Source organism: Marmota monax, unplaced genomic scaffold, assembly GCF_021218885.2.
Source record: "Marmota monax isolate L192 unplaced genomic scaffold, Marmota_monax_Labrador192_F-V1.1 WCK01_AAM20220418_F8-fsc00139, whole genome shotgun sequence".
NCBI classification, from domain to species: domain Eukaryota; kingdom Metazoa; phylum Chordata; class Mammalia; order Rodentia; family Sciuridae; genus Marmota; species Marmota monax.
The window spans coordinates 3581486-3606473 of NW_026695226.1; the positions used below are offsets into that span (position 1 = coordinate 3581486).

Here is a 24988-nt window from a genome sequence, read left to right on the forward strand (position 1 = left end):
GGACAGAAGTTATGCATGTGTGTAAACATTCCCGTCCAAGAAAAGAAGATGGCTAGAAGTCACTGTCACATCAACTAATGGAATAAATTACCACCAGTCTGATGTAAAATACTGATCCAAACCTTTGGTCCTACAGTGGGGTGCCATTATCACAGGGTGATCTTTCTCACAAGCAAACTTCAACCCTCAGGTATGTGAATGTTTCATTTTAGTTTTTTGAGATCAATACAATTTTCATTGGCCAAAAGGAATAAAATGTAGATAACTCATAGTAACCAATTATTTGGGGTTGATATATTTATCCTCTTAATAAATCTTCACTGAGTAGCAGTTGTTAAAAAAAAATTGACTGATGAAGAAAAAGACACATTTCATGTCTGGCAATATGTCTTAATAAAATGCTTTTAGTAAAAAAAATGAAACATTCATATTTTTAAGAGATATAATATACTGGAGCTTTTATTTTATATCTTCCTGTTATGGCCATGGAGATGAAAGATTATAGAACAGAGGTAATTATACAGATATGCCATGTAGTTTCAGCAACAATCTCAGATGATTCTCACACTTAAGAATAGACATTTTGGAACAGAAAACATAAGAAATTCAGGTGGGAAATACTTCTTAGGAAATATTTAGCAGAAATACTAGCAAATGCTTCACAGAAAGATTTATAAATAATTTATATGAATTATAATAGTTACTAAAATTTTTATGCTAAACTTTGATATCTTCTTTTGACTAATATCATTTCCATATATTTTCTGTTCCTTAAATTCTTCTTATCAACACCCCTCAAAATATTGGAGAATACTTGCACAATTAGAACCAAGTTATGTTTTACATGACAAAGTATCATTTCATATTTTAAATATGTACGATACAAAATTTGTATAAAATTATAAAATAGATTTCAAATGATCACCATTTGTATGTCTTCCAATATAGTGTGGTTTTCCACCTGAAGCAAGATTATGCCTTGAATGAAAGCTTTGATATCTAAGCTTATCAAAATAAGCTTAGATAGAGAAAAACTAGTGTCAGAATAAATGCTTTGACTTCCAAACTGTAGATCTTTTGAAATAATTCTTATAAGTAAATTTTACCATGTTGCACTCAGGAATATTCTAGAACCAAAGTGTCTATGGTAGGAAAGCAACAGCTGATCACTCTGCTTTAATTTCCTTTAGAGTAATGTTGCAGGTTTGCAGAGGAATGTTGGAGGTGGACTCTTCCAGGGTGTTAAAGACAAGGGGAAAAGTCCTCAGCCATTTTTGTATGTGTCAGATTTGGAAAAGAAATGCAGTCTAATAACTCCACTTACTGTTGTTTTATAAATATGTTTTCATAAATATATTTTGGTTCTTAGCCTTCAGGTTTTTAAATGGACATTAAAATTTGAAAGAACTAACCTAAGCCTGATCTCATCCATAATCACCTTCTCCTTCCTCTTAGCCCAAGAATCATCACCATTAAGGACATCATATAAATGTGAGTGGCTTATCAGGAATTGGCTGTGAGATGTTAAAACCTGCATAACCTTTACAAAAGTAAAAGCATTTCCAAGTACAATTCATTTAACTACACCATTATACTGGATGACAGGGCTGAGACTGAGGGAGTATGAGAATGGTAAAGTTGCAAGTCCCTTGGGGCAGACAGATAAAATGAGGCAGAACATGTCTAAACAACACATTTGTTATAACCAGTCATGGAATTTTCGAAGTCTTTGCTCTGGAAACTACACTATTGTGCCATAGTTCACTTTATCACTGCTGCCACACAGGTATTTCAGACCTAAGACTTGCCTATCTTGACTTTACACAAAGGATACCAGAAATGACAGTGCATATAAAGAACTGAATCCAGGCTCAAATTTTCACTAATGTGCACTCAGTTATTAAAGAAACTCTGTTTCAAAATATCTTCTTTGCTAAGTAGTCAGTATTTGGGCTGGAGTTGTAGCTCAGTGGTACAGCACTTGCCTAGCATATGCGAGGCATTGGGTTTGATTCTCAGCACCACATAAAAATAAATGAATAAATAAATAAATAAAGATATTGTGTCCATCTACAACTAAAAATATAACAACAACAACAAAAAGAAGTCATTGTTTTGATAAAATTTGAATTTTTTATATTTTGGAATGTTTCCTTTTATCCACTGCAAAGATAAGGCAGACATTATTAATAATTACAAAAAAACATTTTATCTTAATTTCCATGGTATTTACCTTCTACATTCAAAATTTTTAAAGAATATTTTTATTTTATAGTATTCTTAAATATTATAAATTCATTTTTAGGCATGAAATGTTAGATTCAAACATGAAGCAAAAATGAAAGGAGAAAGAAACTAACATTTTCTGACTGTGTCTACTATGTTTAAACACTATGCCCAGCAAGAAATACAGAAACAGCCACTGTTAGTGAGGAAGGTAGATATGCTAACACTAACCATGATGCCCTGCAACAAGGGTAGTGATACAGCTTGAGACCAAGGATTTAAAGCTGTCTTATTGGAATGATCTCAAAGGGTTTCATAAAGAAGGTGGTATTTAAACTGAACCTTAGATAATGAATAATACTAGCAGTAGTAATAATTACTACTTACATAGCATTTGCTATGTACCAGGCCCTGTTCTAAGATATATATATATATATATATATATATATATATATATATATATATATTATATATATATACATACATACACTCACTGAATTCTTACAACTCGATGAGGCAGGCAGTATTACCCCCATTCTATGAATAAGGAAACTAAAGTTCATAACTTGCCCAAGGACATACAATTAATAAGTTGTGGAGCTGGGATTTGATCCAGATGGTCTAGCTCCATACTCTGTGCTCATAGACACTACCTCAAACTGCCACTCACACAGAAATTCACTGAGGAGGAGTGTTAACAAGCTGAGCCAAGTCAAGGGAATTGTAATATATCAAAAGTTATGGGATAAATGATTATTCTGTCTTCAGTCACCAAGGTCCTTGAGAATCTCCCTTACCATCTGAGTAAGTATGCGGAGTTTCTTCTTCCCATCATAGACCTCCAATTCAGTTTAAATAGGAAAGAGAGAAAAGGAGGAAAATGGATAAGGTAAGGAAAGCATACGAAAGCATGAAGGTCCTTTTACCCAGAAGTAATTATTATATACATAATGGAATATTAAAATGGAAGTTTTGGCTGAAGCATCAAAACAATAATTAACACATTCCACAGGAGGTGTTAGACCATATGTTGAATTCCCAAAAGAGGATTGTGAGAACCAGTTATACAATTCTAAAATGCCATACCCACATCAAAGTCCTATAATTAGAAATTATGTAGGAAAACTTACTTTGGATAAGTTATTGATAAGCTATAAATTTGACTTTGAAGACTGGGATATGTCTGACCTCAGCTGAGCATGGAAAAAGAGACTTCAACAGGACCTAGAAACCTAGTATATGACCCTTGATATTTAATGTGCACGTTCCAACTCATGGATGAGAAACCTAACGGCCAAGTGATTGACTAGCACCACTTAGGGAAGAGTGAATGGAAGATTGCTGATCTGGAGACCAAATAAACCCCAGAGTACACTGGAGTTCAAAATGAGTGAATGTTTTCTATGAACCAGATGTGGGCATTTTGGAAGAAGGTATCAGAATGGGGTCACCTGTGATCAAGTCCAAGACACTTGGAAAGGCTCCAGATCCCAACAGAAAATATTGAAAGGCCACATCCAGACTACAGATGGTTCACCCTTTAAAACAATTGCAGAGGGGAGGATTTACAAAGAACCAATGAAAGCAGCCACAGAAAAACAGGGGGCAAAATCCAGGGGGCGTGATGCTAGATTACCACTGGCACTTGTCAAAGAAGAGTTTTCCAATAACTTTTTTCTCCCTTCCCTGTCAGTGCTCCAAAACTAGAGGAATCAGCTACTGATAAGAACAATTTAAGGATGGAAAAGTAGAGGCAAGGAGGAGAAAAAGGAGACCAACTGTCCCTTTCCCCACTGCAAGTTTCCTATTGTTGGAAGGCCTGATCTTGAGAGTTCAAGGGAGAAGCTTTAATGTTATAGACAAAGTTTAGAATGTTAAATATTACACAGGCTGGATATTTAAATCATTAAATTGAAGCTGTGCTCCTTTCCCAAAGTACTATAGAACATACCACATGCTAAGCATCCCTACTTCAAAAAAATCTGGAACCTGAAATGCTTCAACACCACCAATATGACACTGCAAGTGGAAAATTCCACATCTGGCCTCATGTGACAGGTTGCATTCAAAATGTAGACACACTAAAAACACCATATAAAATTACAATCAGGAGCTGGGGGTATAGCTCAGAAGTAGAGTGCTTGCGTAGCATGCAGGAGGCCCTGGCTTTGATCCACAGCAATGCAATAAATAAATAAAATTATAACCAGGCTAAGTGTATAGGTTGTATATGAAATATGGATGAACGTCATATTTAGTTATGGGTCTCATCCCCAAGATATCACATTGTGTTTATGCAAATATTCCAAAATCTGAAATGCATCTGGTCCCAATCATTTTGGATAAGAGATACTCAACCTATACTAAAAAGACTGTATACAAAAATCATGAAACTACCTGAACTTACATCAAGGGGCAAGAAAAGGCTTTACTTCATAGAGTGGATTTAAAAATGAACTGTATTTAAAATTTCATCTTACAAGTTGTGCCTATTCAACATAGTAGCTATAAGTATGGCAATCCCTGCATCGGTACCTGAACACGTGCAGTGCTACTTACTTCTAAACACACTGTAGAAGGCAGTACAAGTAAAACAGAGTCTGAACTATAGATTATTAAGTTTGGCTGAGCATGCCTCAGTTTCTTCATCTGTAAAACCAGGGTACTTAACAGTATATGCTTCATAATGTTGTTGAGAAGATTAAATGAGACAAAGGTGAAAACATTTAGTTTAATGCTTCTACCAGAATAAGTACTTGCTAAGAGCCACAGCCAAGTAATATGATGCATGGCATTTTTGGTTGAAAGGTGATGCCAGCAAGCCATTGAGATGATATGATTATGTTAAGATTTGCATTCATTTGGATATTGGACTCCTGCTGTTCACCTTGGCCTGCTACGGGACTCCTGGAGAGTTCCCATTGGTTGGGGAAGTGCGGTAGGAGGGAATTCCGGAGGAGGAACTTCCTCTTGGGATCCGGGAGAACGCCGCGTGCATTTGGGGCATTGGCAGCAGTTTCAAAAATAAAGTTTGTTCCTGCTTAAGTGGCTCGTGATTTTGTGCCCAGCCAGACTGCGGCAAGTACTCTATAAATGACATTTGCCATGCTTGCTGTTATTGTTATCAGTATTGCTAATAACATTAAAAGATCCTTTTTACCCACCCTACATGCAAAGAACCCCCAGATCTAGAAGCTCACCACTGTTATACTTTACTTAGTTTCCTCTTATTACTTTCAAATCAACAAATCCAAACTGATACCAAGCCCTACCCCATCCAAAGAAGAGTAAGTCTAGTTTCAAAACCAAACAAATAAAAATCCTGTGTACTGAGTACTTCCCACCCTGTACTCTGATTTCTACATGTTATCTCATTTATTCTTCCCACATCCTGTGAGGTGGCTACTATTATTCCCATTCTATTGACCAGAAACTAAAAGTTAGAATGGCTAAGTTCCTTGTCCATGGTAACACAACCAGTATGTGGTAAAACCAGGATAAAGTCATTATCAACATTTTTGCAATCAAAATCATCACTCATTTTAGGGGCAAATATTGCTATATCTCATAGGGATTTCATTAAAGGCCACTAATATCTCAAATTAAAGCAATGCATCTTTGATGATGAAGCCATTCTTTTTATTCATCTCTTGGTATGTTTTGGGTATATATTAAATATAAGGTAAAATAAAAGAAGTTGACTTTTAATGTCAAGTGAAAGATTTTCATGTTAGAGCACGTCTAGAACCAAACAGTAATTAAACACATACTGCAGCTGTAGGGTTCACTATTTAATGGGTGTGAAGAGAAAGAGGTAGCAATTTAAATAAATTTGAAATACAATATTCAATTAGGTTACTTCTTCTGAACAGTCATCTCTTACTTCATATCTTCATTTAACTTTTCTTTTACTTTCAGATACCTGATACCTAATATGGGAATTTGTTGTAGGAAACCAAAAGAAATCATATATGCACATAAAATGACATGTATCTATAAAATGTTAGCACTTATATTAATTTTAGCAGGACCTGCTATATTTTAATATACAGAAAATACAGCCCTCTCTGCTTCCTATCAGCCATGAGTAGAGCAGCTTTCCTCTGGTCACCTTTCTACTGTGAGTGCTGAAGCCTTATCTTGAGCCAAGAGCAATGGGCTAGGCAACCAAGGACTTAACTTCTGAAATATTTTCCTTTCCCTTCAACCAGCAAGGGCATTGAGAGGATCAAGCAGAGCTGAGGAGCACGGCCTTCTGGACTTCTAAAAATCACTGGGGCCTTTTCCACCTTGACTTTTACCCATTGTCTTTCTGGGGCTCCTGCCTGGCTGATAGGCTCCTGAGGAAGCCCGGTTGAGTGGGGCAGGGGACAGGCAGATGGGAACTCTGAACACCCACCTGGTGATAAGTCCTGCAAACAAGTCTCCTGTGATTCTGAGGAGGGAGTGTTTCTTAACCTCACTAATACAGTGCTTGCCATAGAACTGAAAATCTTTTCCTTCTGTATTAGATTAGCATTTATTAATTGTACATATTAAAGGGGTACATACAGTATGCACTGATTGAATCAGGGTAATAAGCGTTTCCCTTCCTTTATTCTTTCTTTATGTTTGAAGGCTTTAAGCTCCTCCCTCTTAGATCTTCATAAAACATATATTAGGTTATTGTGAACTACAGTCATTCCAGGACTGAATTTTTTGAGTTCTTTCCAACATTATTACTTGTGGTTCCATCATACCCACCTTTTCTGACAACTCTGATAATTAGAGCAATAATAATAGCAACTAATATTGAAAAAAATCAAAGAATTATGCACTTGGCACTGGAATAAAACACTCTATATGAATTTTCTCATTTGCCTTTCAAAATAACTTCATTAGGTAAGTATTGTAATATCCCCATTTTATAGTTAAGGATACTAAGGTTTAGAGAGTTTAAGTAAACTGGGTGAGATTATTTAGCTATTAAGTGACTGGAATTGGATTTGAACCAAGGAGGTTTGGTGCCAGAATCAGAGCCTGCTTCTGGTCAGGCATGCTGTGTGTTTATATATGCAAATTACCACTTAAGATATATAGAATATCATCAAAATTTAAATATTTAGCTGCCTGCATGTATATAGTACTTTACCTTTAGAATGTGTTCAATAAATACAGATGTTCTGAGCTCCTTACTAACAACATGAATATATCTAGCCTTCAGAAATGAAGAGTGACCTCATATGTTTGTCACTGAATGAACTCTGCCAGCAGCTTCTGTAGTTTGGGACAGACCCAAGAAAGGAGAGTTACAAAAATAAATACAATACATGTGTCCCAATCTTGAATTCAAGCTCCTGACATTTATTTTTGTTTTGTTTTGTTCATAAAATACATAGACAAATATACAAATACAACCATGAAATAAGACATTGAAAGTAATACCTTGTAATAATTAGATGAAGGATTCTTGACATATTCAAATTTTATGCTACTTATGTGATTATGAAATCTACTGATTTCTCTACTGACTTCAGAATGAAAAAGATAAAAGAGCCATGTGTGTGTGTGTGTGTGTGTGTGTGTGTGTGTGTGTGTGTGTAATATCATTTCATAGCTACTGAGCACCTACTAGGTGCTAGGAATTTTCTGAAAAAAAAAAGTCACTATGTGGAAATTTTTGACTAGTTAGTGATACAACTGACCAGCAATTAGGAGACAGCATGATATCTACTAGGAAAAAGGAAGTACTGAAGGCTATATGAGGACAAGAGAGAAGAATTTTTTAGAAGGGTTCCCTGCACAGTTATGCCAAAGTTGAAACAAAGTGGGGTACTGAACTGGGAGAATATGTGTGATGGTGATGTTCAAGGGGAGGGAGAGCATGAATAATTCAGGATCCTGAGTGTGGTGAGACTGGATAGACCCGGGACTAAAGGGGTATCCAGAGGCAATTAACAAAGGACTTAAGAACTATGATTCCTTAGGTAAATTTCCCTATATCTCCAACATATTTATTTCTTTCCATCTATTGCTTGTTATTAATAAAAGCTAGCTGTTTTTGAAGAGGCTTCAATTTTTAATCAAAAAAGAAAGAGTACAAGAACCCCAAACAGGCCACTGTATATCTTTTTTGGAATACAAAATAAATAGATCTTTGGAGCTGCCTGTTCCCACTTCCAGCAATGTGTACTATGATTTGAGGGCTTGGAATATAGCACTGAATTTGCTTACTCTGAGGAAGGATGAACATAGATAGCAAGAAGAGTTTTTCTTTTGGGTTTAGATCAATGATCTTTTATAAGGGTTTTGTACACTCTCCATGAATGCTGGAAACTCACAGGAAAATTAATGTTCCCTAAACTAAATTACTGACAATTAGGAAATTATTGACAATTTCAATTTACTGATATTGATTTCCTATGTTCAGAACAAGCAAATAGATACCACTAACTTAGTACCCAGGCATCTGTATAAGTTACTAAATGGAAGAATGAAGATTCAACTATAAAAAATAGATTTCAATTGCTTTGATACCTTATTAATTAAGATTGGATTCACTACAAGAAATAGACACCCCCACCCCAGTAGTTTAAACAGGATACAAATCATAATTATGGTACCCAGTATTAGAGTGACAGTTCTACAAAATTATCAGGAAGCAGTGACCTTCTATCTTAACTTTTTACCCCGGTGGTGGCTCTTCCCAGAATGGCTGCTTGAATCATCTGGAGACTCTGGTAGAATGGAGGAAAAGGTGAGGATGGGATAGCCTCTGCTTCCTCTGGGAAGTAGTACATAGCTCTATTTAATAATTAGACCACATTTAGTCATAAGGTTCTTCCTAACTGAAAAAGAGAATCAAGGAATGCCATTTTTATAAAAGATAGCAAAGTGTCCAGGTAACAAAGTACTTTTCTCTGAGACATAAGGATAGAAAGAAGGAATTTAGGAGGAATCTAAATTTTGGCCTTAAGCACAGCACGTATTCCTGGGAATTAAACAGTGAACATGTTCCATTCTTTGAATGCTTGTGTATCTCCAGAATTCATGTTGAATACCCCAGTGGAATAGAATGAGGAGGTAGGGCCTTGGGGAGGTGATCAGGTCATCAGGACTCCACACTCTTGAATGGAATTATTGCTATGATAATGGGTTTAAGAAAGTTTATTTGGCCCTATTTTTTTTTTTTTGCCTTTGGCTCTTTTACCATATTGGAACTTATTTCTAAAACTATAATTATAGAAACATTTCTGGAGCACACAATGGTAGTGTGTGTAGCCAAAAGCCTTAAAAATGTTTGAATGCATCTCATGAGTGATTAATTAATTTAATTAATCCTTGGGAGAAAATAAGGGATGTGGTAGAAATATATGAATAAAGATATTAATTATAAATGTTATAAAACACAATTCATAATTAGAAACAACTAGTATCAAAATCAAACAAAGATGGTTAAGTCAATTATAATATAAGCAAGCAATGAAACATAATAAAACTATTAAAATTATACTTTCAAAGCCTATTTGATAACATAGAAAATGCCCATAATACAGTATTAAGTGAGGGAAGCAAGGTAACAAATTAAGTTACATATAGCTTTCTTTCGTGATCTTCCACTTATGCACATTCCTAGGTAAATGCATAAAAGGACCCACTTTCAAATGTATTTAATGTTGTCTAGGGAGTTATATTAGTGAAGACTTTACTATCTCCTTCATGGTTTTCCATATTTTCTAAATTTCCTAATATAAATACATGTAATATTTATACGATCAGAACTCAGTGTTACTGAAAATCTGTCATATTAAAAGTTACAATGTTGACAGAAAACAAGATTATACAGATTTTCAAAATTAATAAATATTTTTAAAACTCTATGGAACTAGTTTGGGGTGAGAGATACAGGGTCCTTAGGTCTGAGAAAATGCCATTTGAAGGATGTACAGATAGCCAATTCAACATCAGGTGATAGGAAATGTTTAAATTATAATTTAGTCATTAGTCACTTAACAGTAACAATGCATTATGAAATAATTCATTTGGATTTATATATGCATAACTCATATCTATATTAGAGATAACTTTCAGAGTGCTCAATATATTAATCAAAATCAAGTATGTCACTTACTTAAGCTGTTAAACAACTGCCATTATGTTAAACTTCATACTAGAGTAAACCTTTGCAACTAGCATTCAGTTTCCAGAAAATAATGATTTTAGTTAGAAAAGCTACCAAGAATAAACTTTAAAAACATAAATATAATCACTAAAATAAAACTTTTTGATAGATAAACACTATAAGGATTACCTGGTTTAAGTTTCCAAGTGCAAATCCAATCTGAAATAATATTGCTAAAAATCTCTCTGGTCTAAAGGAGTTTTTTTTTAATCTACAAAGAGTGTGCACAGTTATATCTTCTCCTCACTGATCTGGGCCTTCAGAAACACATCAATACATGCAGTACATACGAACCAGCTGTAAGAGATTTTTTTTTTTTTTTTTGTCAATACAAAGCAAGGTCACTGCATTATAGGAAGACTCAGCACTCTGTTTATTTCACTTCCATAAAGGGATTGTTCAAGGGCAAATTCTAAAATAATTTGATCTGAGAATCATTGAAACCCTTGGGAAAGCAGATAATTTTGGGAAAATTCTGAATATCTAATGAAACATTATTAGATTATATTGTAAATAGAAGCAATAATTTTTAAAAGTTATTTTTTTTATTTATATAGTTTTAACTAAATGTCCTTCCTGCTGAATTTCAAAGCAATAGAAAGGAATATAAGATGAAGAAACAATAAATTGATAACAATTATAGTGATCCACTTTGGCAATTTCTAGGAAAAAAAAGTAAGAAAATCTTCTAACAACTAAATGCTGATGAAATTTTAATTCAGTTTAATGAGGGCATGCTCTATGTTGGACACTGCACTTGTTACTAAGATCTCCTGCTAGCGCTGGGGTTGTGGCTTAGTGGTAGAGTGCTCGCCTAGCATGTGTGAGGCCCTGGGTTCCATCCTCGCACTATATAATGATAAATAAAGGTATTGTGTCCATCTACAACTAATATATATATATATATATATATATATATATATATATATATATATATATATATACACACATATATATATGTTTGTGTGTGTGTGTGTGTGTGTGTGTGTGTATATATATATATATATATATCCTGACAATTGCTTCTTAAATAGTCTACTTTGTTTCTACACAGCATGTTTTGCCTTTGGCTCTTTCACCATATTGGAACTTATTTCTAAAACTATAATTATAGAAACATTTCTGGAGCACACAATGGTAGTGTGTGTAGCCAAAAGCCTTAAAAATGTTTGAATGCATCTCATGAGTGATTAATTAATTTAATTAATAATAGGGAACAGGGTTAGGACTAGGGTGAAACAAGTGACAAGCTTACTAGAAGCACCAAATTTAAGAGGGCACAAATGCAAGAAAAAGCCCTTGGTAATCAAGATAAGCAATATTTTGTATTAGTTTCTCTTGTTTTTTCTTTTGTAGTGCTGGGTACTGAATCCATGCTAGGCAAGTGCTCTACCACTGAGCCTCATCTCCAGCCCTAAGATAAACAATACTTTAAGGAAATATGTTTTAAATAAAAATTAAATAAATAAATCATGATGAGCAAAATATCAAAATTTTAATAAATATGTGTCAGAAAGCATATGTCAAATATGCCTGATTCAAGTGGAAATTTAAAAATTCATGTTGAAAAATGTACTTAGAGCAAACAGAATATAAACCTTTTAGTAAGCTGTTTTATTTATTTTTAATACATTAGGATCTTCTTTAAACAATTCTCTCTTGAGACCATCATGAGAACATCATCCATAATATTTCCACTTTTGTCCCTAAGTGACTAAAGGGAAATCTTGTGTAAGCACAGACTTCTCAGTAGAAAGCCATTATGGAAATCGTGCATTGGTGTTAACAAAGCACATCTCATTATTTATGATGGATGATTAGAACAGGAAAAAAAATAAAAAGAGAAAATAACACTATGCTACTCCTTTAGAAATGTATTTAATATTTGGCTAACCCTAGATTTTCATTGTCTAGGCATTTCGACTGATTTCCCCCTGCCCTTTACAAACAATCTCTTAGAAAGTCCACATTCAAGCAACTCTAAGAGGCCTTGAGGAAATAAGATGAAACATTCACAAGAAACAAAAACAAGAGCACTAAAGAGAAAAAAGAATAGCTCTGAAATCCAGTCTGCTTCAGGAAATTTTCTTTGGAACACTGAAACAAAATATAGCTGTAACATAATAAATTATAATAAGGTAAAGAGGGCATTTACCTCAAAGCTATTATATGGCAAATTAATAACCAGAAAACTCTGATAGTTAATGAACTAAAAATTGGTTTGTTTAAACCAAGGCTTTATCATGTGAATGAAAATAGTTACTTCCAAATTAACAGTTTGTGATTATATTTGATGTTAAAACATTTTCTATTTGTTCACATTAAATCTTTTTGGATTTATAATATACATATAGTATTATTTTTAAACAAAATGAAAGAATATACAGATTATGACTTTAGATGGTTATATGCATTAAAAAACCCTGACTAACTTTTGGCTCTATTCCACTCTAGATTCTTATCTTAAAAATTCTCACCCAATTTTGCAGGGGTGAAGGTAATTATTGAAATGACTGATTCCTAAATCCCACATTTAATTTCCCAAATCAATATCTCTGGAGTTATGACTCCAGAAATAGCACTTTTAAGAAGACCCTCTAGTATTACTTATATGTTCAAGTTTGAGAACCAGTATTAAGTGTAGACTTTTAACTTAGGCTTTTAAAAATAGACATGATGGAAATAGCTCAAGGGATGGATTATGAGGTACAGGGCTGTAGAAATAGTTACAAAGCACTTTCGAGGATACACAATTTTCTCTGATGCTTTGATCTTCTTAGTTTAACATTGTTTGTCTTATGGTAATTGAAATAGTTGTTTAGGATTCATGACTGGCTACTAGTATAAGAAAAAAAATTGAGGGGTATGTTTTAATGTCTCACTGTCTGGGTCTTACAATGTCTAATAAAAAAATTAGTGTTTTTTATTTTGTCTTCTTTAAAATATGCCTATATCCTATTTTATCAAACTCTATGATTATCAACTTCTCTATTTATATGTACACATTTATATATCTAATTATTTTACTCTTTGTATTTTAAAATATGGGTTTCAATTCTCTTATACAATAAAAGTGACTGGGACACTCACACTAATATTTTCAAGTCTAGTATACCAGGCTTCTCTGGTCTGCTATCACCACAGACATGGTGGTTCCGGTATTGTGAAAATCTTCTGCTAATGTGTTTCTCCTCTCCTTCAGAGAGGAAGCAGATGAGCCAAGTTTCGGTCAGTCAATGAAAAATAACTACCATACTGTGAAGGGATGTGGGAAAGAGAAGAGAAAACAGCTTGCCTGAAAGGAGAGGTTGGGTTGAGAATGTATCTTGATACATTAGGGGGGCACAGAAGGAAATCTACAGCAAATCAAACATCATAGATTATTAAATGTAAAAGCCAGAAAGAATTTGAAGAAGCAGATAAAGAAGGCAGACCAAAGAGGAAAGAAAAGCATGCAGAGGTTATACAAATAGCTAGGTTGTTCAAAAGAAAAGATTTCATGATTGTAATAGTAATATTTTTGTTAATTATATCTCCATGAAGTTGCTTTGGACCTGCAATGGAGTATATAAACTTTTCCTCCACAGTAGTCATAGTTTGTGGGAAATGCATGATGGATTTTGGGTGCATTACATGGGGGGAATGGAAAATATCTCCTAATTCCATTACTTTTTGTGAATCCACAGTTACTTTTAAAATTTCTTTGAATCTTTCCAATTCCATCTAGATAGGGAGTCCAATTTGTTCCTTAATATCTACTCAAATATATTAGATTTTACAAAGGGAATGAATGAGCCACAATGGCTTCTTTTCATTTGCTAATTCATCACCAAGAAGTTGTGATCCAGTTTTTCTTTACTAATCCCTGCAAATGGGCACATGTCTTTAGACACTTAATTCTTATAACAAAATCCTACACAGGGTTAAGTTAGACTTGAATATAAAATACCCACATTTCATTGAAATATTAGATTCTAAACTATCAGAGCAACATCAAGATACCTCGATTTTCTAACACCCAAACATAGGAATTACAAATTTATCCTGACCCAGAATAAATGGATATTCATATTGTAGATACCAAAGACATGTGATAGCACATATCATGTGTGATTTTTCAAAGAAAAACAGCCAAAAGGAGATGATCAAAAAAGGTTAGAGGTTTTCATTGGAAGTATGTGTGCTCACACATGTGTGTGTGGGAGGGATATGGTGTGTGGAAGAGGAAGGATGAAATAAAAAGAAAATGTAGTCAATGTATGGGAACTGTATCTAAACATCACTATAATTCACTGATTCATTGTTTAGGAAATCCAGAGCTACCTTAAAATCAGTATGGAAGGAGAAATGCAACCTAGCTACTTTTACCTCTTGTCATAAAAGTTTTGGGTGCCATCCCACCTTTCCTGTAAAATAGCCTTGGGTTTCTTCCTACAAAATCTGATGCATAGTAAGCAGCCACCATTACATTTATTTCAGCATCTGATAAATTCTTCTGATTAGTCTTTTTTCAATCCTATCTTCAAGATTATACATTTCCATCAAAAAAATTTATCTCTTTTTAAAAGCTGTCCTTAAAAATAGGGTACAAAAAGGTAGAAAAGTCAACCTTCCAGACACAGTGCCAGAGATTAAAACAAAAACAAAACTAATGTAGGGACTGAGTTGTGGCTCAGTGGCAGAGCTCTTGCTTTGCACATGGGAGGCACTGGGTTCGATTCTCAGCACCACATAAAAATAAATATACAAAATAAAGATATGTGTCCATCTAAAACTAAAAAGAAATTTTTTAAAAAAGAATATGTTTCATCTATTATATAGGTTTTCTTCAATGTATTAAAAAAACTAATGTAATGGTCTACTGAGTCCTTTATTTATTTACTTACTTAATTTTGGTATTTTTCTGTTATTATAAAAATAATGAGATTCCAATTAATGCAATCAGTGAATATTGATGCTACCACAAGATTAACACTATCTTATTTCAGAGATAATAGGGTACTTCTAGATGGCTTTTGTTCTGAAAGTCCAGATTTAACAATTTGTAGAAGTAGAATACAGTTTTTCTATCAACTGCACTTTTTGTAGAAATCTGTCAGCTTTACTCAAGCAGCTATCTCTACCCAAAGGCATATCTGTTGTGGATTAAATGTCAGTCCTCTCTTCTCTTCTTCCTGCTTTTCTATGGATACAGAAATAGTTTATAGAAAGTGAAAAGTTATTTTTGGGTCTAGTGGTATTATCTTGGATTTTGAATTTTGGAACTTTAATTTAGGAGTTTTTTAAGTGAAGAGATACACATCTGCTTACTGCCTAGTATAATGTTAATTATAATCAAGTTCAAAAAATAATGTGTTATAAAATCTAATATACAAAAGGAAATTTCCATGGTACTGTAATATATTTGCAATAAGAGCCTTTTGATGGTAATTGGAAGATTTAGCCTCACTTCACTGTTTAATAACCCACAAAACAGTTTATTGGCCTGTATATTCCTCCAACAAGAACATTATCATTTTAATATGCCCCTCAGAAAACCAGGGAACATGGCATGGTGATAGTACATTCTACTTTTTTCATATGTTACTGCCAAATTTTAATCTGACCATCAAGTTCTGGATAATATATATAATAAATAGCAAATATCTGAATTGAAACAGATTATTGTTTGATATAGAATGACATAGGTCAGGGATTAAGACATAAATATATCTACAACATAAACTATGCATCTAAAATATTAACTTTTAATTACATATGGGTTTATCCTTAATTATACAGCTATAATTTTCAGAGGAACTGTTGAAATATGTTTTCATAAGTGTGTTTAAGTACTATGGATTCATGTGTATTCATTTACAGAGCTTTAGTTTTCTATCTACATTTTTTAAGTAAACATAAATTATAAACTACTAATTTTTATTTTTAAAGTAACCTTTTCCATAATCATTAGGAAAAATAAAACTACCTGCCTTTACTACTCTCTAGACAAAAATAGACAACAGTTCATGGATAATTAAGAACATTGATTTCAGTTTTTAAAAACTCAAGTACTTATTTAAAATATTGAATATGAAATTCTAGACCTGTGGTTTAAATTTATGCAAAGATGTGCATATATTGTGTGATGGCCAAAATTTAAATGTAGCACTTGTTCAACACATTTTTATTGAACACCTAAAAATACTCTCTTCTCCAAAGAAATTTGAATCTATGGTATGAAATATACCTAAATATATAGAATCTTGCAATATTCCCTTCAAGGTTACAATGGCGTAACAAGGTATAGTGAGAATGCAGGGATGCAGATGGGCCTTAGAGGACAAAGAAGCCAAAGTTTGGTGAGTTGATAAGTCTGGGAAAACATTGCCTATAGGAGAATCAACATTAAATGCTAGGCATGACGAGGTTAGAGGTCATGAAAAACACCTGACTGAAGAAATAGTAGTAGTTTGGTATTTTAATTTCATTAATTGAAAAAACCCAGAGGAAGATAATACCTTAGAGGATTTTATATGTCATTTAAAAGAGTTTAGTTTTTATGTTATAGGTTAAGAGAAATCATTGAACAAATTTTACACATGGGAGATATGATAAGACAAGCATGTATGAAGACCACTTTAGCAGTATTGCAGAAGACCGATATAATAGTACAGTTAAAGGCAAAATCACTTAGGGGGACCACTGTCAAAATCTAGAGTGTAAATAATAACAAGCATATGAATTAGTACAACAGATGTAGATATGAGAAGGAAAATGCAGACCTGGGAGATACTTAGGAGGTAAAAAACAAATAGGCTGTTGCATCTAATTAGATGGTGGATGACAAAAAAAAAGAAGCCACCAGTGACTCCTGTTTCTGTAGTTGATCACAGAGGGGATAAAGATGTCCCCAAAGCCAAAGTAGAAACAGCAGGCTGGTGACTGGAGTAGGAGAAGAGTGATGCAGTCACAATCAATTTGAGTGATCTCTAGATTCCTATGAGATTTGCAAGTAATGATATGTTACAGGCAATTGAATCAATGCAGCACTATGTATTTTGAAGGCAAGATGGAAGATAAAGACTGGAGACAGGGTTTGGGCTTAATCTGCTCAAAATATTATTTTGAACTGTTAGCTTTAGAGTATTTTGTAGGGCCTGAACAATGAGGAGAGAAGTAGGGCAAGTACTGAACTCCAAGAATGACTGATTCTGAGATAGGCATACCACACACACACAAAAAAAAACACATTAGATAAGTTCCCAGGGAAATAAACTGTATGAAACTTTAAAATTACATTCACACTCACATTTCTCTTCTACATGCCAACCACTAATTTAAATGAAAGGTCTTGTTTTGATCACTGCCTTTTATAGAGGAAATTGTTAAGGCAGATAATCTTAAATACTGAAGGTTTTAAAATTATCCTTTCTAACAAGAGATAATGGATTTTATTTAGCTTTGAGTTTTGGCTAATGAAAAGAAGGGTCAAGAATATGGAAAAGGAATATGTGAGGGGGAAAAAAAGAATAGTGTTACCCTAGATTAGGTAGAGAGAAGTGATGGGAGGGGAGGGGAGGGGGGGATAGGAAGGATAGTAGAATGAAATAGACATTATTATTACTGTGTGTATATATGTGACTGCATGACCAATATGATTCTGCAGCCTGTACACTCAGAAAAATGAGAAATTATATCCCATATGATTCAAATGTATGATATGTCAAGGTCATTGTACTGTCATGTGTAAGCAATTAAAACAAATTAAAAAATAAATTAAAAAAATAAAAACTCCAAATATATAAGGTTAGAAAAAAAAGAATATGGAAAAGGAACCATGCTAAATCAGTAAAAGTTTGATCCCTTACTTCTTTCCCTTTTCAGGAGAATGGTTCATTCTTTTAATTTGTATATATTTACTGCATTTATTGTGCCAACGAGTGTTTGAGGCATTATATACAACATATAAGGGTTCTCTACCCCAGAGAACTTAAATTGCACTGGGTGGAAAGAAAATCAACTAAGTAAGTAAGTTAGATAACATAATAGTTAGATAGAGGTAGTTTAATGGAGAAAAATGAAGGAGGAAAGAAGCAAAGGAAATCCACTGCTGGAGGCAAAGGCTGAAATCTGGGCTGGCTCATGGACAGGCAACCTACATAAAAACAAAAACAAAAGTGGCCCCCATTTTAATTTTGTTCCATTTTCATTTTGTTCCTCAATGATGCAGTCAATCCTGCTTATAATTTTAAATATAGTGGATGAAAAAAGCTTTGTGTATCTTTCATCTGGATTATCAGATATATACTTTCCCCCTTTCCCTGATCTCTGTCCTGGAAGACTAGGCTATGCAGACTATAACAGAAAATTCATTTGCCCTATGGCCTCTACTCTGGTATCAATAATGGGGAGCCCCAACAGAAGCTCAAAAGTCACTGATTTTCCCAAAGCGACTCTGTCTACCTATTTCTGTCCTACTGGGTTCTGCTACTGCTCCCACTTCTTGTCCCCCTTTGGCCCTATAGAGGTCATCCCACTGCTTTGTTAGGTCTGGGTTGTGCACATTCTTCCAGGCTCCCATTTTTTAACCTATACCTTTGGTAAGCCTTTCTTTAATTTTTCCAATTCAAGTGTGCCATCTATACTGTGCCAACACTCTGGCTAAACAAGTCTCATTAAGAAGGGAACACCTGTGTAGAATCCTTAAAAAGGTAAGGGAGAAGCCATGCAGATGTCTGGAGGAAGAGAATTTCAGGCCCTGGAAATGGTCTGGGTAAAGGCTTTATGAGTTTGACTTAGAGAAGACAGAAACTATAGTCTATGGAGACTAGTCTGTGGGACAAATCCAACACGCTATCTATTATTGTAAATAAAGTTTAATTCGAACACAGCCACACTCACTCATATATGTCCCATCTATAACTGTTTTCTGTGATCACCATAAGAGTTGAATAAAGCCTAAATTACTTCCAATCTTTCCCTTTACAGCAAAAGCTTTGCCAAACTCTGAATTAGGGGAATAAGAAGGAGGCCCAAAGAGTCTAGAGCCTCCAGGGTGAGGTGGAAATTTAAAAGACCATGTCATAGGGATAACAGGAGCCAGATGGTTTGGACCTTATGAACCATGATAATGGGTAAATTAGACAGTTTTAAGGAGAGGACTTAAATTTTACTAGGCTAATTGTGTCTGTGGCATTAGTAATTAAGCAAGAATAGAAACACAGAGATCAGTTAGAGGACTATTTCAGTAAGCCATGAATAAAAAGATGATGGCTGGACCAGGGTAGTGACAGTGGAGCTGGTGAGAAGAGGTCAGAGCTTGGATATACTCTTGATACCTCCAGTTATAGGTGACGAGTCCTGCTTCCTCATATGTTGATGTATAACATTAGAGAAGCATGCCAAGGCAAGCATATAAAGCAGGATTTACTTTAAAAGGGGTGTGGTGAGCCGTGTTTGTAGACCGTTGCCGCCATTAGAAGATGGCGCCGGTCTCCGTTGTGGATCTTGGTAAACAACTCCTTATTAGGAAGAGTTGGCGCGCTGTCCCTCAATACCCTATGAGAAAACGCCGCGTGGCAGCTTTGGATTGGACTTGAGTAAGCTTTATTAGGCTGTGTGTGGGTGCGCGGAAGCAAGCGCGCTTGAGAGAAGACTAGAATTAAGGCCTGAATAAACCGCTGAAAGAAGAATCCTGTGTCGTGTCTTCCTTGCTGGCGAGGGGGTCGCGACAGTTGGTGGCCCGCACGGGGAACCGAATACCTCTCAATCCCAGGATCCAGAACTTTCAGCGGTCAGGGTGGTGCACCAGTAAGTTCCCAGGTAAGTGGGAATCCGCGGAAAAATTAGCGGGTCGCTCCTCTGTAAGCAGAGAGACCGGGGATTTTTTGGACTTTTGCTTTATTTCTTTGCTTTCGCTTTCTGCATTAACGCCATGGGCGCTTCTGCTTCTAGTCCTATTCTGTTAGCCCTGGATGGACTGCTACGATCTAAAGGTTTAAAAGTTAAACAGAGTACTTTGCAGATGTTCTTAAAACAAGTAGATCTAGCGGCCCCGTGGTTTGCTTACTCGGGCAGTCTCACGATCCCCAGCTGGGAAAAACTAGACAGGGATTTAGATTTTGCACATGAACAAGGGACCCTCGAAGGTGGGGTGATTCCTTTATGGAAGTTAGTAAGGGGTTGTTTATCTGACAGTAGATGTCAGGATGCCCTAACCAAAGGACAGGAGGTTCTTGAACAATTGCATGAGGAGAGGTCCGAGGGAGCTGAGAGTATTAAGAGTAGGGGGCACAGGAGGGCTCAGGAGAGACTACAAATTCGACCGAAATGAATATCACCACTTTGGCTATAACTTCCCAGGTGTCACTCCTGGTGGCTTTTCCTAACTCTAGTAATGCCACTTATTTTAAGGCCTCTCCTTATTGTACCCCGTATTATTCCTTCCCCCTGACATTCACGCCTTGTCAAGATCATTCTTGGGAGAAGCGCAAAGTTGCTGTGGGTTTCTCTCTTTCCCCTTCTCTTAAAAGGTATTTGTATAATTCTTCCAAGGATAATTCCACTACAGGAACAGGCTGGTCTTGGTTTCAATGGTTGATTTCCAATGAAAAGGGGGCCACAGCCGATGTCTCTGCTCTGGCTCAATTGAGAGGAGTCCAGAGCTGGCTGTTTAATGTGTCTGGCTCAGTACAGGACACTGGTAATGGTAGGAGGCTTAAAAACATTTCATACAATTCTCAGGTGTCCAATGCTACACTGCCCTCTGCAGCAGTCTGCCTTCATTCTCCGTTTCTGTTCCTTTTGACCAATGATACCAATACTACAGGATCAGAAATGATTGACTGTTCTAATTGTACATGTGTCTTGTCTGAGTGTTGGAATGGATCCTGGAGCACGGCAATTGTTATGAAGGTCCCGACTTTCGTCCCGATTCTGGTTACTGCGGATCCAGACTCCTTCCCTATTGTTGAGGTGCTCAGGAGCCGTAGGGATTTTGGAATCACGGCAGCTATTGTGACAGCGGTTGCAGTGTCTGCTGCTGCAGCGGTCACTGCGGGAGTGGCCATGGCTAATCAAGTGCAGACTGCGGCCACGGTTAATCAGGTCATCCAACAAACTTCCAGCATTTTAGAGTCTCAAAGTAAAATCAATCAACATATTTTATCAGGAATTTTGGCCGTTAATCAAAGGGTGGATCTCCTCCAAGCTCAGATTGAGGAATTGTCAGACCTAGTACATTTGGGTTGTGTTGATCATCGTGCACATCTATGTATAACATCTCTCAGATTTAATGATTCCAGAAATACCTCTCAAATTATTGGACAGTACCTGGCCGGAAACTGGTCCATGGAAGCAGAGAAGCTGATCCAGACTCAACTGACACAAATTGCCATGTTGAACAACACTCGTGTGGAACCTGTGACATTGGGCCAATTTACGAATTGGTTGTCTTCTGCTTTTTCTTTCTTTAAGGAATGGGTGGGAGTAGGCATTTTTGGAGCGATGTGCTGTTTTGGGGTTGTCCTTTGTGGCTTTTCTGTCGCCTAAGAGCTCGCCATAGCCAAGAAAAGGCTATGATCGTCCAGGCTTTTGCAGCTCTAGAGAATGGTATCTCTCCACAAGTTTGGCTTGCGCAACTTAAGCAATAATTTCCTGGGTTTTGGCCATTGCACCCCAAGTTATCTTTGACATTGCACTGGGATTGGCATGCCCTCCTCTTACTGCTTTCCCAGTTATGGAAGGCCCATGCACACTGCAGGCCTTGTTGCCATTGCACGCAGATGGGCTTCCATGCTGGTGCTGCACTTTATGCTTTGGACCCTTCGTTTTCTCAGGGGCTGAGAGACGGTGTTGCCACTTCCAACCTCATAGTCACTGACCGGCTACTTGTAAAATCCCCTTTCCTTTTCGCCGTCATCACGATGCAGGATGCGAGGCAAGGCACTGCACTTGAGTGATCCGGTCTCCGGACCTCAAGGGAAGCATGTCCTATTGCATACAGGTTTGGCGTCCACGCCCCGTCCCACGAAAAAAGGCGTCGGCTGATATGGTGTCAGATCTAGGGAAGGCGCCTCCTTGGGACTGAGCCATACATTGCAGCCATGTTTGCACAGTGGGATAGGACCTCTACTTTCGCCTGCATTGTTTTTTAAGAAATAAAGGGGAACTGTGGTGAGCCGTGTTTGTAGACCGTTGCCGCCATTAGAAGATGGCGCCGGTCTCCGTTGTGGATCTTGGTAAACAACTCCTTATTAGGAAGAGTTGGCGCGCTGTCCCTCAATACCCTATGAGAAAACCCCGCGTGGCAGCTTTGGATTGGACTTGAGTAAGCTTTATTAGGCTGTGTGTGGGTGCGCGGAAGCAAGCGCGCTTGAGAGAAGACTAGAATTAAGGCTTGAATAAACCGCTGAAAGAAGAATCCTGTGTCGTGTCTTCCTTGCTGGCGAGGGGGTCGCGACAAAGGGGTTACACAAACTTCTCCCAGGAGGGAGAAGGGGGCCATGGCTAGTATGCTGGTATCCCAAGAAGTGATGGTGTTCTGCACGTTTTATACATCCTAAATTTTCTTTGTTTTCCTGCTCATTTCCCCCTTATCTCTTTCATTCCTGTATATGTGACTGGGCCCAGGAAATGCTTGGTGGGATGGCCAAAATGTGAGAAGAAGATGGGGTGGGGGGGAGAAGGGCCATATGGAGTGAAGCATATAAAGCAGGAAGCATCCCAGGACACATTAATTAACAACTTTTGCAACTCCCTGTAGGGAAGGAAAATTCCTGGGTCAGGTACCTTACAAATAGGTTGGAGCAGGGGCAGGTTATCTGGATAAGGGTGGAGGAAGGCATTAACATTTCAATTCCCAGGGGCTGTCTCCAACTTTCAGGACCCAAACTGGCCTCTTTCCTCAATCCTACCTGATTGCCTATCTGTACTGACTGCCTGTCTTTAATCCTGGATTCACTGTGACAGTACAGTCAAAATGACTTGCCAGTGAGAGAAAGGGAAACTGAGTCAAAGTTTTCTGACCTGAGCAACTGTCAGTATGGAGATGCCATTGACTAAATTGGGGAAGATATGGTAGAAGTGAGAGAGACTGGGAATGTAGGGTCAGGAATGGGAGTGGTATAATTTATTAGATCAGTTTCAAACACATATGCACACACACACACACACACAAACACTTTTAAATTCCTATTATACATAAAGTAACATAGGGGGAAAACTGGAAAATATATTGCCCTGGGAGTTAAAGAAGAAGATGTTTCAGTGGAGAAGGAAGGAAGGATCCACTGTGTCAATGTGGCTGACAGTCAAATAATACAAGGATGAAGAACAGACCTGTGAAATTAACAACTTGGAGTTTGCTGATAACCTCAACAAGAGCAGTTTCTGTGGAGTGGTGTGAGTGAGCCTGACTATAGTGGGTTTCAGAGAGTAAGAGCTGAGAAAGTACAGTTCATAAGCATAGTTAACTTCTTGAAGAATTTTGGCAGTGAAGAAAAGGAGAGACATAGGAAAATACTAGAATATTTAGCTGAATAATACTAGCTGAATAGAGTGTTTTTTTTAAATGAAGAAAAAATAGCATGTTAGTATGCTATTAGGAAAGTTCATATAGACAGGAAAATATTGATGATATTTTGAAATATTGATGATACAGGATAAGAATTGCTAAATCCATGTCCTTGTAGGTAAAAGGGGTTAGGCTCTGGTAAGTAAGTGAAGTACCAGCCCTAGATGTGAGCAAGGAGAGTTCTCAGGGCATGTGACACTGAGCTATTTAGTAAATAATAATCAATCAATATTGACTTTCAGTCTTCCTGCAATAAAACCTCCTAATACTCTGTGAACAGTTACGGCATTAGTATCTAATCAAGATCTTGAAGTTCAATTCACTGTTTGGTCACTGATGAGCTCCAAGACCCCAGACAAAAGATCCAACCTTTCTATGACTTACTTTGTCTCTAATTATGAAATATAGCTGGATATTACAGAGCTTGGAAAATTAATGATTTATCTAAGTAAACCTTCCCAGGCACCAAATCTCTTTGATTCTTGCTGTTGCAGAACTTCATAGAGAAGGAAAAAAAAAAGGTGCTTACACAAATGGCTACCTAGCAACAGCCTTGTGGAAATCTTTTCACAGTACATTATATCTATTTTGTAGACTTTCTTGAATTTCCTACAAATGAGAGATATTTACTCTCCATGCCTTAACACTCTCCATAGTTAATTTTAATTTCTGAGAAGACATATCTTTTACATAAACAGAATAATCAAGCATAGAATTCTAGTTGCCATTATTTTCAAAAGAACTGTGCATGTGATGCTTAACTGCAGATTCATTGTCCTTGGAGACACAGCTCAATGGCAGTGCCAAAGAGACCCCCTGGGGAAGTCCTCTCCTTCTTGTTCTAACTGTATTTTGTTCACACCTGTCCTAAGACACTGAGCAGGCTGCCTTGAAATCACCTATTTACATCCACAGACCTGGGTCCTCTACAGTCTAAAAGCACCTTATCTAACTCTCCCCTGAGTCTTCACTGGAATGTAGAATAGATAAGAGATAAATAGTTGTTGAGTTTAAATACAAATTTTCAAATGGAAGCTGATCAAATC

The 24988-nt window shown here is 36.4% G+C and overlaps 1 protein-coding gene and 1 pseudogene across 5 annotated transcripts in view; one reads left to right on the top strand and one right to left on the bottom strand.

The window, feature by feature from the left end:
- Immp2l (inner mitochondrial membrane peptidase subunit 2) overlaps nt 1–24988 on the bottom strand; it is a 905321-nt gene that overhangs the window by 46887 nt on the left and 833446 nt on the right. The gene's annotated exons all lie outside the window — the stretch shown is intronic.
- The window catches only part of LOC124086886 (prefoldin subunit 3-like), a 95941-nt pseudogene continuing 71438 nt past the window's right edge, over nt 486–24988 (top strand).